Source organism: Eupeodes corollae, chromosome 1 (assembly GCF_945859685.1).
Source record: "Eupeodes corollae chromosome 1, idEupCoro1.1, whole genome shotgun sequence".
Lineage (NCBI taxonomy): Eukaryota > Metazoa > Arthropoda > Insecta > Diptera > Syrphidae > Eupeodes > Eupeodes corollae.
In genome coordinates, this window is record NC_079147.1 from 150,805,562 (window position 1) to 150,817,618 (window position 12,057).

The 12,057-nt window shown below is 31.5% G+C and overlaps 2 protein-coding genes across 5 annotated transcripts in view; one reads left to right on the plus strand and one right to left on the minus strand.

Annotated features, from left to right (window-relative positions):
- The window catches only part of LOC129941151 (trichoplein keratin filament-binding protein), a 403,230-nt gene that overhangs the window by 312,000 nt on the left and 79,173 nt on the right, over positions 1 to 12,057 (minus strand). Inside the window, exon 2 of the mRNA XM_056049712.1 lies at positions 3,361 to 3,385. The gene's annotated coding sequence lies outside the window, so the exon portion shown is untranslated. The remainder of the gene's footprint in view (positions 1 to 3,360; positions 3,386 to 12,057) is intronic.
- The window catches only part of LOC129941155 (peptidoglycan-recognition protein LB), a 67,554-nt gene that overhangs the window by 53,655 nt on the left and 1,842 nt on the right, over positions 1 to 12,057 (plus strand). The window lies entirely within an intron of this gene.

Here is a 12,057-nt window from a genome sequence, read left to right on the forward strand (position 1 = left end):
TGCTGAAGAGAATCGGCGAATTAACCGCTCCCTGTTGAAGACCATTTTTAATTGTGAATGTTGTGGTAGAAGTGACATTGCCACTTTTGACAACAAACTTTCTACCGTTAAGCATATCATAAAGTATTTACAACAATGGCTTGCTTATGCCAAGCCTGCTCAGTTTTAGGTAAAGACCCTCTAACCATACGGTGCCAAGGCCTTTTCCAAATCAACCAGAGCAACGAGTTTAGACACAGCATGACCCGCCTTGAACCCGAACTGTTTATCCGGAATTATTTTGTCCGCGGCCCACTTAGTCAAAGCCCTATTAATGATTTTTTCGAAAACTTTGCTGATGCTCGGAAGAAGACTTATCGACCGACGATTTGACGGGTTGGTGTTGTCCTTTCAATTTTTCGGGAGAGGATGAACCACAGCGGTCTTCCAATGCACTGGATAATATGCATTATTCAGTGCATTATTGAAGAGTGTGGTGTAAATGTCAATTGCTTCCGTCGGTAAATGTCTTAGTACAACGTTGGATATACCATCGACACCTGCTGACTTTTTGTTCTTTATTGAATTGAAGATGAGCTGAAACTCAACCTTCGTCACTAACAAGGAATTGTCATTGAACCGCATGAAACCGCGGTTCTCAGATCGCCATTGTGTCATATACAGTCCAACGCACTAACCATCATGCCACGGGTACTATGGTTTTTTAACATCGCAGTTTAAAAAAAAAGTGAACATGTTGGTTAACCCTAAATATCTCACGAACCGATAACTCTAGAGACTTGAATTAGATTTTATATTATATGTATATTACAATGTGATACCAAACCAGTATAATTTTGAAAAAAAAAAATCAACTAACGGTTTTTTATATAAATCAAAAAAACTGAACAAAAAATTTATTCGAAAATCTTACAATACAACTTTGTGCAACGAAAAATAACGTTTTAAACATCTGGTAAAATTTTGAGAAAAATCAAAATGACAGTTTTTTTACAAAAATTAAACACTTTAAAGAAAATTTAACAAAAGTTGGTAAAAATTGAATTTCGACTCAAATATCATTTCAAAAACTTGAGATTACGGCTTCAAACTTATTTTATCTTATAAGAAATATTGATTTCAACATTTGGTAAAATTTTGAGCAAAATCGAATTGACAGTTTTTTTTTTACAAAAAATAAAAATTTAACAAAAGTTGGTAAAAATTAATTTTCGGCACAAATTTCTTTTCAAAACTTTGAGATATTGGCTTTTAACTACTTTTACCTTTTAAACAATATTGTTGTCAACATTCAGTAAAATTTTGACAATTTTTTTTACAAAAAATAAAAACATAAAAAAAACAATGCTAAAACTAGCTTAAAATTTACTTTCGAGTCAAATAGCTTTTCAAAAATTAAAAATATTGTCTTCAAATATTGTCTTTTATTTCACAGAAAATATTGTTTTCGTATTCAGTACTCTTTTTTTTATAAAAATCCAACGGTCCGTAAAAAAATAAAATATACAAAAAATAGTACGCAAATTTGGTAAATTTTGATATTCGGTTCTTTATATTTCTCAAATTAATTTAATTCATCTAATTTATAAAAATTTAAGAAATGCTACTAAAATTGGTAAACATTAGTTTTCGACTAGAAATCTATTTAACAAAACTAGATTTTGAAAATAAACTTTTTCTTTATATGAAATATATTGTTGGTAATTTGAAATTTTTTAAGAATAATTCAACTGAAGACTTTTTAAACACAACACGAAAACCTACAAACTTTTAAGCAAGAAAAATCTCAAACGGGATGAAAAGTTATCAGTGTGGGTGGATGTCAGCCCCTTTTTTTGAAAATTTGAATGTCATCATTATGTATAAAGACAGACGAATTTTGTATAATCAAAATCAAGTCATTTATAAATAAAATAAATAATATTGGACCTATTTGGCAGCCCTGGGGAACACTAGCGTTCACAATAAACACACTCGAACATTCATTACGAGAAAGTACACTGTAGTGCCCATTTTCTAAGTGTAATGAAATCCAATTAAAAAAATTGTCGCTAAAACCTTGATGAAACAGTTTAGAAATTAAGGTTTTTTGACACATTTCTCATCTAGTTTTATAGTGCAATATATTCACTTATTTCGAAGTCAGTATTATTTAGACGAAGAAGAGTAAACTTTGTTAGATTCATCCAAAGCTTCTTTGAAATAGTTTGCAAACATGTTTCCAATAACTTTTGGTCCATGACTAGATGATGTTGGATTTGATATAGCTTAAGTTTACAGTTGAAAAACTTCCAGAAATAAATTTAACACAAGAACCAATTAGTTTCAGCACAAACTGTGTCAGAGAAAACTACGAAGTCGAGTGTTCTTCCGAAACAATTATATACTGCATTAAATTGACACGACGACTTCTATTGCAATGAACTCATTTAAGGTAGACGTGTTTATTGGGATTTGTCTTCGTCAATCTGTATCTAATTTAGATCATGTAGACTGAAGACACCTACATAGGGGGTATTTACATGGATATAATAAGTGTATGTACGGATACTGTCTTAACTTTGAAAGAAAGAACTCTAATTTCAGTGGATCGAATATCGTCAATCATGAAGTATTTTTGCAAGTCTTTGATCATAAGAAGAATTCCTTCTCCTACAGTTTCCTAAATGTCATTGTCATGAAGGGTGTTTTTTAAAACGTGTGGTTTTTAATCTGATAATATTTGTAGTTGGTCTTTTTGACAGATGTGACTTGATTTATGAGCAGTTTGGTTTGGCATTTCTTAATAAATAGATGCAGCCAAAGAACTAATTTATTGAAAGTCTCTAGGACCGTGCGATTTAACACCGCTGGACTATTTTTTGTTGGGTTATGTAAAATCTGCCCGATTGACGCTATGCAAAGAATATTGGCACGCTATTGCTGACATGCGTGTGAAAACACACGTCTAAAAAACATCCTTTTTCTCAAACGAAAATGACCAATAAGTAGTCTTTTTAATAGAAATCCACTTTTTTGTTAGTTTATTGATAGATAATTGCCTGATAGTGAACAAAATCTCTGATATTATCAAAAGTACACCTAAAATTTGTTTACTGTCAGAAAACTAGATATACAAATTTGGTAGAACTGCCAATTAATTGTGTATGAATACGATTATCGACTGCCTTACAGTGAACTTAATATTATTGTCAGCTAGCGTACAAATGATTTTTAGATTTCTTAATATTAGAAAATGGTGTTACGATTAGGTGACAATTTTGACAAGTAATTGTGTTAGTGGTGTTAGATATTGTATGCATGTATATTAAAATATAATCTCGATCAGAAAAAACAGAAACAATATTTATAATAACTTACCAAGTTAAAGAAAACGTTTATCAATCTGAAAATACAAAGATACAAATTATATTAATAATTAATTCTTAAGAATATTGAAAAAAAAAAAATGGCCTTAAGGTAAAACTAAACAAATGGGTATCAAAATGTTGCTTAGGTCAGTTTTGTGAATGGATAAACGTAGCTTTTTCGGATCAACAAAAGTTGAACGTCGATGTTACCGATGGTTTCAACAAATATTTTTATTATCTAAAAAAATGAGGAGCTTACTTTTTGCAACCATATCACAACCAAACATTAGGTGTCATGGTGAGGAGAGCTATTACTTACTATAGGCACATAAAGCTGGAGTTTTTCCACAGAACATCTTCACTTTCAGAGTTAGAAGTTGGATTCAATCAGAATAAGACGTGGAACTGTATCAATGAAAGTCTTTTTAACCGGTCTTAATCAAAATCGAAAATGTGTGGTAATGGCTATTTCTAAAGGTTAGTGACAGTGGCAGAAAGTTAAATAAAAACTAAATTAGGTGACACTCCATTGAATACTAGGGCATAGTGGCTTAAAGTCCTCAACTAAATTTGATAGGAATGGAGGGGACTTACTGTTTTAAGTCGAATCCGAATGTCTAATTTGAGAAAGCTCTTCAATTCCTCTCAAGACGCAGTACCCGTTGAGATTGAACCCAAGATCTGTGGCATGATAGTCTTACCATCACGCTACGGGTACTGCTGCAGAAAGTTTAAAGACAAGGCAAAGACAAAACCTTCATCGAAGATATTCGTGATGCCTGGCTTAAAAAGAATTTTTTTAGGATTAAACAAAAACATAACTGGGTCTTTATTATGAAATACGAAATAGCAAATAAATAAAAACAATACCTTTAAAAAAAAACATATTTTTGTGAGTCAAATTCACCACTGTTAACAAATTTCAAAATACAAGTGTTTATAACATTGTAGTTTTATTACCAAATGAATATGTTTTTGAATTCAGAAAACGTCTTTGAAAGTGAATATGAATCTTCATTTAAAAAGAAATGCTTTTACAAAAGCGCAAATTAGAGATTGCTTGAACTCTTAGAACTTCTCTAGTTCTACGTTTGTAAATTTTAGTCATTCCTATAATGCACTCAAAGAAAACTAAACAAATATTTTCGGTATATTGTTTTTGGAATTGTTTCAATAGGCGTTAGATCAAGATTAGATTGGAAAAGTCTTAGAAATATAAACATACTTCATAATTTAATTCTACTACACTAGACTCACATTTTTTTATTTTAATGAAAACCACCGAGGACCAAACAAAATTTTGACAAATGACAACACATATAAAACAAAAGCTTAAAGAAAGCAAATGTCGCTCTTTAGTTTCAAACGAAAAATCGGTCCAATTTGTCGTCCAATTGAAAATGTTGACATTTCTTGACGTTTCAAGGTCCCTAGAACCTGAATGAAAGATACTCATACGAAGCAGTAGATATAACGACTTTAAATAAATATTTTTACACAAATAGTAACACAGACAGTTGCAGAAAAGACTTTTTAAAAAATTTGAGTGAGCAATTTAGCAAAAAGTGGACATTTTGGTTGACCCACAATATCTCACGAAGCAATAACAATAGCTACTTCACTCTCATTTTTTGTTAATTAATGTGACGTGGTATCAACATAAGTAAGGTTTAGAAAAAGAACTTAATTAATGGTTTTTTATAACTCAAGACAACTGAACACAAAATAAATATTTGTCACTTCAAACCTTGAGAATCATTTTAAGCAACAAAGAATAACGTTTTTGACATTTGGTCAAATTTTTACAAAAACCAAAGGAACGGGTTTCTTACAAAACATAAGACCCTACAGGAAACAATATTAAAAGTTGGTAAAAATTGACTTGAACATCTTGTCATCTTATGACAAATATTGTGTCCAACATTTAGTAAAACTTTAAGTTGGATAGATAAGATTTTTATTGCTCGTCTTAATTTTTTTAGCCAAATTTACAAAAATTAAAAGGAGAATGGCATTCTGCCGTCTGTTAAGTTGACAAAACATAAATCGGATCCTTATTTTTTATGAAAAATAATTTATAAATAAATAAATTTGTCAACTTCCGCACTAACAACGCAATTAACTCACAATTCCATAAACAACGAATTATTTTGCTCAAAAATGGTTTGATACAGAATGTCTTAAAGCCAGAAAAAAATCATTCGCACTTTTAAAAGCCTACCACAGATGTTCTTGTGGTCAAATTTGAAAATGGTACATACAAGAGAATGAGACGTATAAGAAAATCTGCTTCATTAGAAACACAGTTTTGAATCCATGCAAGCCCAATCACTCAATCAAATCAAAAACACAAAACAGTTCTGGAAAATAGCAAAAGAAATTAACGGTTCACACATGATATATCTGAATATTTCAAAAATCTTTTTCAAAGCAACCCAACAACTACTTTCTCATACGCACAGCCGCTTGTTTGTCATGATATATTGGTTATATCAGTCAATGAAGTACAACTTGTTCTTCAAAGAGCCAAGGACGAAAAAGCCCCAGGTGAAGATGGGATACCCTACGAATATTTAAAAAATGTAACCACAAAATCGATAATTTTTCCAATCCATAAGAAAAGGCGATCTTAATGCAGTTGAAAACTACCGAGGCATATCCTTCATGAATGTCATTGCGAAGATAGTTCGTGTTGTTCTCATTAACAGGCTTGAAAATTGGGTGGATGTAAACAACATTCTTAGAGAGGTTCAAGCAGGCTTTAAAAGGAACTATTCGACGGTTGATTTACTTTAATATCAATAGTAAAAGCATTTCAAGCCCGAACAAAAAAGTATACACATTGTTTGTCGATTTTAAAGCTGCATTTGATTTGGTCAATCGAAATGCTCTATTTTTTAAACTTTCCCAACTTGGAGTGTCGACAAAATTCATCCAAATAATACGTTGATACTGAAGTTGCAGTCTGGGATGGCAAAACATATTTAAAACCATTTAAATCACTTATTGGAGTAAAACAGCGATGTTTACTCAGGGCTCTTCTATTTGCTCTTTCTATTGATGATAAGGCTATGTACATTCCAGGAAGTGTCCGAATTGTGGGTATCTTAAAAATGTTTTACTCTACGCCGATGACCTTCTTTTGTTAGCAGAAACAGCAGAAACCCTGCAATTGATGGTAAAACGTCTTACGAACAATTGTGTCAAGTGGGGTCTAGTTATCAACACAGACAAAACGAAAGTAATAGTCTTTTCGCGTTCCAATCGGAGTAAAGTAGAAACACCTTGATACTTAATGGAAGTCGTTTAGATATATCGAAAAGCAAAAACTTCCAAAGCTTAACTTATTTTACTTGGAAGAAGATTTTTTCTAACGATCATATAAAACTTTCAACAAAATATAATATTTTCAATGCAGTCGTGAAATCTTCGCTTAGTTAAGCGGCACAAATATGGGGTATGCAAGAATACGAAGAAATTGAAAAGTTTCAAAGAAATTTCTTAAAGAAAATATTCAATATTCCCTTAATCGCACCAAACTATTCTATTTATTTGGAAACAGGCCTGCCAATAATTTTTACTTTAAGTTTAAGTTACAGGCTGATTATTTAATTAAAGTACTTGGTCTACGGGAATCTCGGTTATGTAAGATAATGATGCTCTACGAAATTCGGAATAAGGACTGGTGGATGAGGACATGGGAAAACATTGCTGCTTCCTTTGGAGAAGTTGTGCAGATCAATCTCAACAATATTATTAAATCAGATGATTGAAAATGCCCGTCAATCGGAGAGAACATTACTCTATAGCCAGCTTAATTATAACTTGTGTGACAAGAACTACTTCCAAGATTTTAAAGTTATTAGTCGAGCTGACGGCTAAGCCAATGCTTAAAAAGTTCATTAAAGCTGTTGTAAAATGTATAATGATTACTTGCAATAAATGAATATTTGAATTGAATTGAATAATTTATAAATAAACAAATTGGGTACATGTTATAAAAAGTTATTTTAAATAGTGTAAGATTGAATATTATCTTCAGAAACTCTCATGAACAATTCTTCCCTTATAGAGCTTCCATCCTGACCTCTCTTGAATAGTTTGAAGTTCCACTTTCTTCGGTAAGCGGTAATTATCCATATTCATGATTTTGAGCAAATAAATCAATCTGCATTAGAAGTGTTCGTACAAAGAGTGGCTGCAGCCCCGTTTGCAACATACTAATTTTTCCACATCTTCATATTGCTTTGCTCAAAGTACTTGAGCTGCATAGAACAAGATTGATTCTGCTTGAAGAACTGACTCCAAAATATGCTGATGGCAGATTTTGAACTTTTAAGATTTTCTCTTAGATGCATTTTCATATTTAAATTTTTAATCAAGTTCGCTCCAAGGTATTTGAACTCTTTGACTATATTTCTAACCATTGGATTTCCGTTTTTTATTAAGGCAGTTTCTACCTACTCCGTTCTTGAAAATCATGATCCTGGACTTTTCCGTGTTTACTATTTTTCACCAAATTCCAAAAGTTCTTAGAGCTCAAAATATTTTTTTTTTCGAAAAAAGGGCTTGTAAAAGGTGTTTGCTTGAAGACATTGTTTTTTAAAAAGCTCATTATTTGAGTGACGATAAGCTCTTTACTTTAAAGCTATCTTGTCTTTTTCTTATGCTGCAAAACGTTCTCGGATATGATGCTTTCATGGTCTCTTCTAACTGACTCAGGTTATATTGCCGATAACTTTGAAGGGAAGTGTTTAAAATTTATTTGGTATTGAACTCTATTATTTTGGTTCCACAAAAGTTTTGGTAGGATTCTCATAGGGTTTGATTGCTCAGCCGCCATCGAATGTCTACAAGTCAAGACTAATGGAAAGTTTTCCGAAAATGGCACATTTTTGACTTGGACTGTATCTTTGGATTACCCGATCCCTCTAATACGATTTTCGTTTACAGCTTTTATTACCAATTCTTGAGCTTAGATATCAGATTCGATGAGCTCTGTTGTGTCACAAATTTTTTGAGTTACAGTTGACGTACGTTGGCAATAAACGGTAATTTCTTCCATTAATATTTAGGTTTAAACCAATGTTTGATTCAAATATTTTGAGAATGGATGAAGTTATTGACTCAAAAATTATTTCATTTTATGCAAAATTTCGATGTTGGAAACAAAAACTAAATCAAACTTTTTTTCAAATATATGGAAATTATTTTTGCTTACTTAAAGTTCATTTAAGTTACAACTTTTGTTTTTACAAAACACTAAAATTAACAAAAAAAACTGATTAGAAATTGTTTTTGAATCAAGAGTTAAGTGAGCAAAGGAACATATTGCCTTCAATTTTTGTTATTTCACACAAAATGTTGTTATTAATATTTAGTTAAAACCATAAAGTTTCTATTTTTTTTTTCAAAAGTTTTGTAAACTTTTCTTATTTGATTTGTGAAAATTGCTGCAATAGTTCCAAATAACTTTAATGTAATGAATTTCTTATGTAAATAAAAGTTCCTTTTCAGAGGTATTGAATGTGTTCTCAATTTCTCGACTAGGGAATCCCGTGAAAAAAAAAAACTTATATGTGGAGTTAAAAAATATTTAAGCACAAAGGTAGATGATATATTCTTAAAATTTGTATAGCAAATAACTAAACAAAAAATTAATCTACACGCATTGATCATTCATAGTCCGTTTTTAAAAATGACGAAATCCTTAGAAATTGTAAAACAAAAACTATAATCTTTCTATAAATCAACAAAAAAAAACCTAATGTTAGATAATTAATTACAAAAAAGAAACAATATCTAAAATCGTAGCCATAGAAATCAAAAGTCCTATAACGCTAATTAAAAACGAATTGAAACCCTTTTGTTGTAGATGCATTTTTCTCGAAAACACATAATTAAAAAAGTATATACTCGGGTTTCTAAAATATTTGTAACAATATCATTTTCCATTGTTTAAATAATATATTTATTCCTATACGAGTATTTAGCATATTTAAAGAATCAGTTTTACATCCTTTGGGAATGTTGTTCAATTTAATATGATGTCCTTCTTTATACCTACAGACAATTATTCCGGTCTTTGGAGATAAATATGTATTAATTATTCTGAAAATTCCTTTTCTGAATAGATTATACAAACACAATTGGATTTTCTTTATATAAATCATCGATTCGTCTACAGGCGTACATTTTCCAAAATGGTTTAGCTTAAGGATACACAGGGTGGACTAGAAAAACCCGATATAGGAAAGTTTGAAAATATATGACTTGTTAGCGACTTAAAACTCTCATCCCTTTTTGTGTACGAGTAATGTCAAGGATATGGAGGGGACCTACAGTTGTGTTTAAGTCGACTCCGAACGACTTTGAAAAAGCATTATTCATGACAAGAATTACTCTTGAGGACTTGTCAATTCCTCGCAATACCCTTGAAAGAGAATTAAGGAACCGAACACTTCTGGCATGACAGTCCTATGTACTAACCATCACGACACGGGTACTAGTAAATATATTATGTTTAATCCAGTGGATATGGTTCCATAAATGAATGCTGAAGTCTTCAATATAACAAACTATCAATTTTTAAGGAATAATCGTAGCCTTTCGCTATTGATCCTAGCCATTGAAGGACCTTGTCTTAGGAGATATTTGTTTCGACACTTTTTCCAAATACAAATAGGCGAACTCACAGCGTTGTATCTTGTTGTGGGGCATAAGTTTTTTCTTAAGTCAGCATAGATTGTCTAAATCCTACCAAAATATAAGTTGACATTTCAGATAATATTTTTTTAATTTATGTCAATGTGTTTTATTGGTTACGGAAGGCCCAGAAGAGAGAGCTCACGCTCAAAATATTTGCAAAATTTAACAAATTTGACCTGATTGAATGTTTTGACAGTTGGATGCCTTGAAAGATGCTGAGACATGACATTCACCATACATTTGACAAATTGAGTTAAATGTCTTGGTAACTTTGACAATTGCTAAAACATGAGATTGACAATAAATTTGAAAAATTTGACCTCATTGAATATTCTGCCAGTTGGATATCCTGGTAACTTTGAAAGTAGCCAAAATATGAGATTGACAATAGATTTTACAAATCTGACCTCATTGAATATTCTGCCAGTTGGATGTCATGGTAACTTTTACAGAGATGCTGAGACATGATTTTCACCATACATTTGACAAACTTAGCCCCCTTAAATATGCTAACAATGTTTTGGTATCTTTGACAGATGCTGAGGCATTAGATTCACCTCATTAAAAATTTTGACATTTGGGTATGTTGGTATTTTTTGACAACTGACACTGAGACATGAGATCACAATATACATTTGACAAATTTTACCTCATTGAATATTCTGACAGTTGGATGTCTTGGTAATTCGACAGATGCTAAGATATAATTTTACCCCATTTAATATTCTGACAGTTGGATGTCCTGGTAACCTTGACAGTTGCTAAAACGTGAGATTAAAAATAAATTTGACAAATTTGACCTTATTGAATATTCTGCCAGTTGGATGTCTTGATAACTTTAAAGGTACTGATTTAACAGATTTACGAAACATTTGTCAAATTTGACATAATTGAATATTCTGACGGTTAGATGTCTTGGTAATTTTGACAGATGATAAGACTCAATTTGACCCCATTTAATATTCTGATAGTTGGATATCTCAGTAACTTTGAAAATGCTAAGAGATCCACCAAACATTTGACAAATTTGTTCTCATTGAATATTCTGACAGGTGTATGCCTTATTAACTTTGACAGAAGCTGAAACATAAGAATCACCATACATTTGAAAAACCTGACCTCCTTGAATATGCTAACACATGGATGTTCTGGTATCTTTGACAGATAATTAGGCATGAAATTAACCTCATTGAATATTTTTTCATTTGGATATGTTAGTACTTTTGACAACTGAGACATGCGATTCACCATACATTTGACAAATTTGGTCAAATGACAGGTGTATGTCTTATTAACTTCGACAGATGCTTAGACAAGAGATCCACCATACATTTGACAAACTTGACCTCCTTGAGTATGCTAACACATGGATGTTTTGGAAACTTTGACAGATACTGAGGCATGAATTCACCTCATTGAATATTCTGACAGTTGGATATCCTGGTAACTTTGAAAGTAGCCAAAACATGAGATTGACAATAAATTTTACAGATCTGACCTCATTGAATATTCTGAAAGTTGGATGTCATGGTAACTTTGACAGAGATGCTGAGACATGAGATTCACCATACATTTGGCAAATTTGCCTTATTGAATATTCTAACATTTGGATGTCTTGATAGCTTTCAAGGTGTTGGTAAAAGAGATTTACCAAACATTTGTCAAATTTGAAATAATTGAATATTCTGACAGTTGGATGTCTTGGTAAATTTGAAAATAGTAAGACATAAGATTCACCATACATTTGACAAATTTGATCTCTTTAAATATTCTGTCTTATTAACTTTGACAGATGCTGAGACAAGAGATCCACCATACATTTTACAAACTTGACCTCCTTAAATATGCCAACACATGGATGTTTTTGTATCTTTGACAGATGCTGAGGTATGAGATTCACCTCATTGAATATTCTGACAGTTGGATGTCTTGGTAACTTTGAAAATAGTAAGACATGAGATTCACCATACATTTGACAAATTTGATCTCTTTAAATATT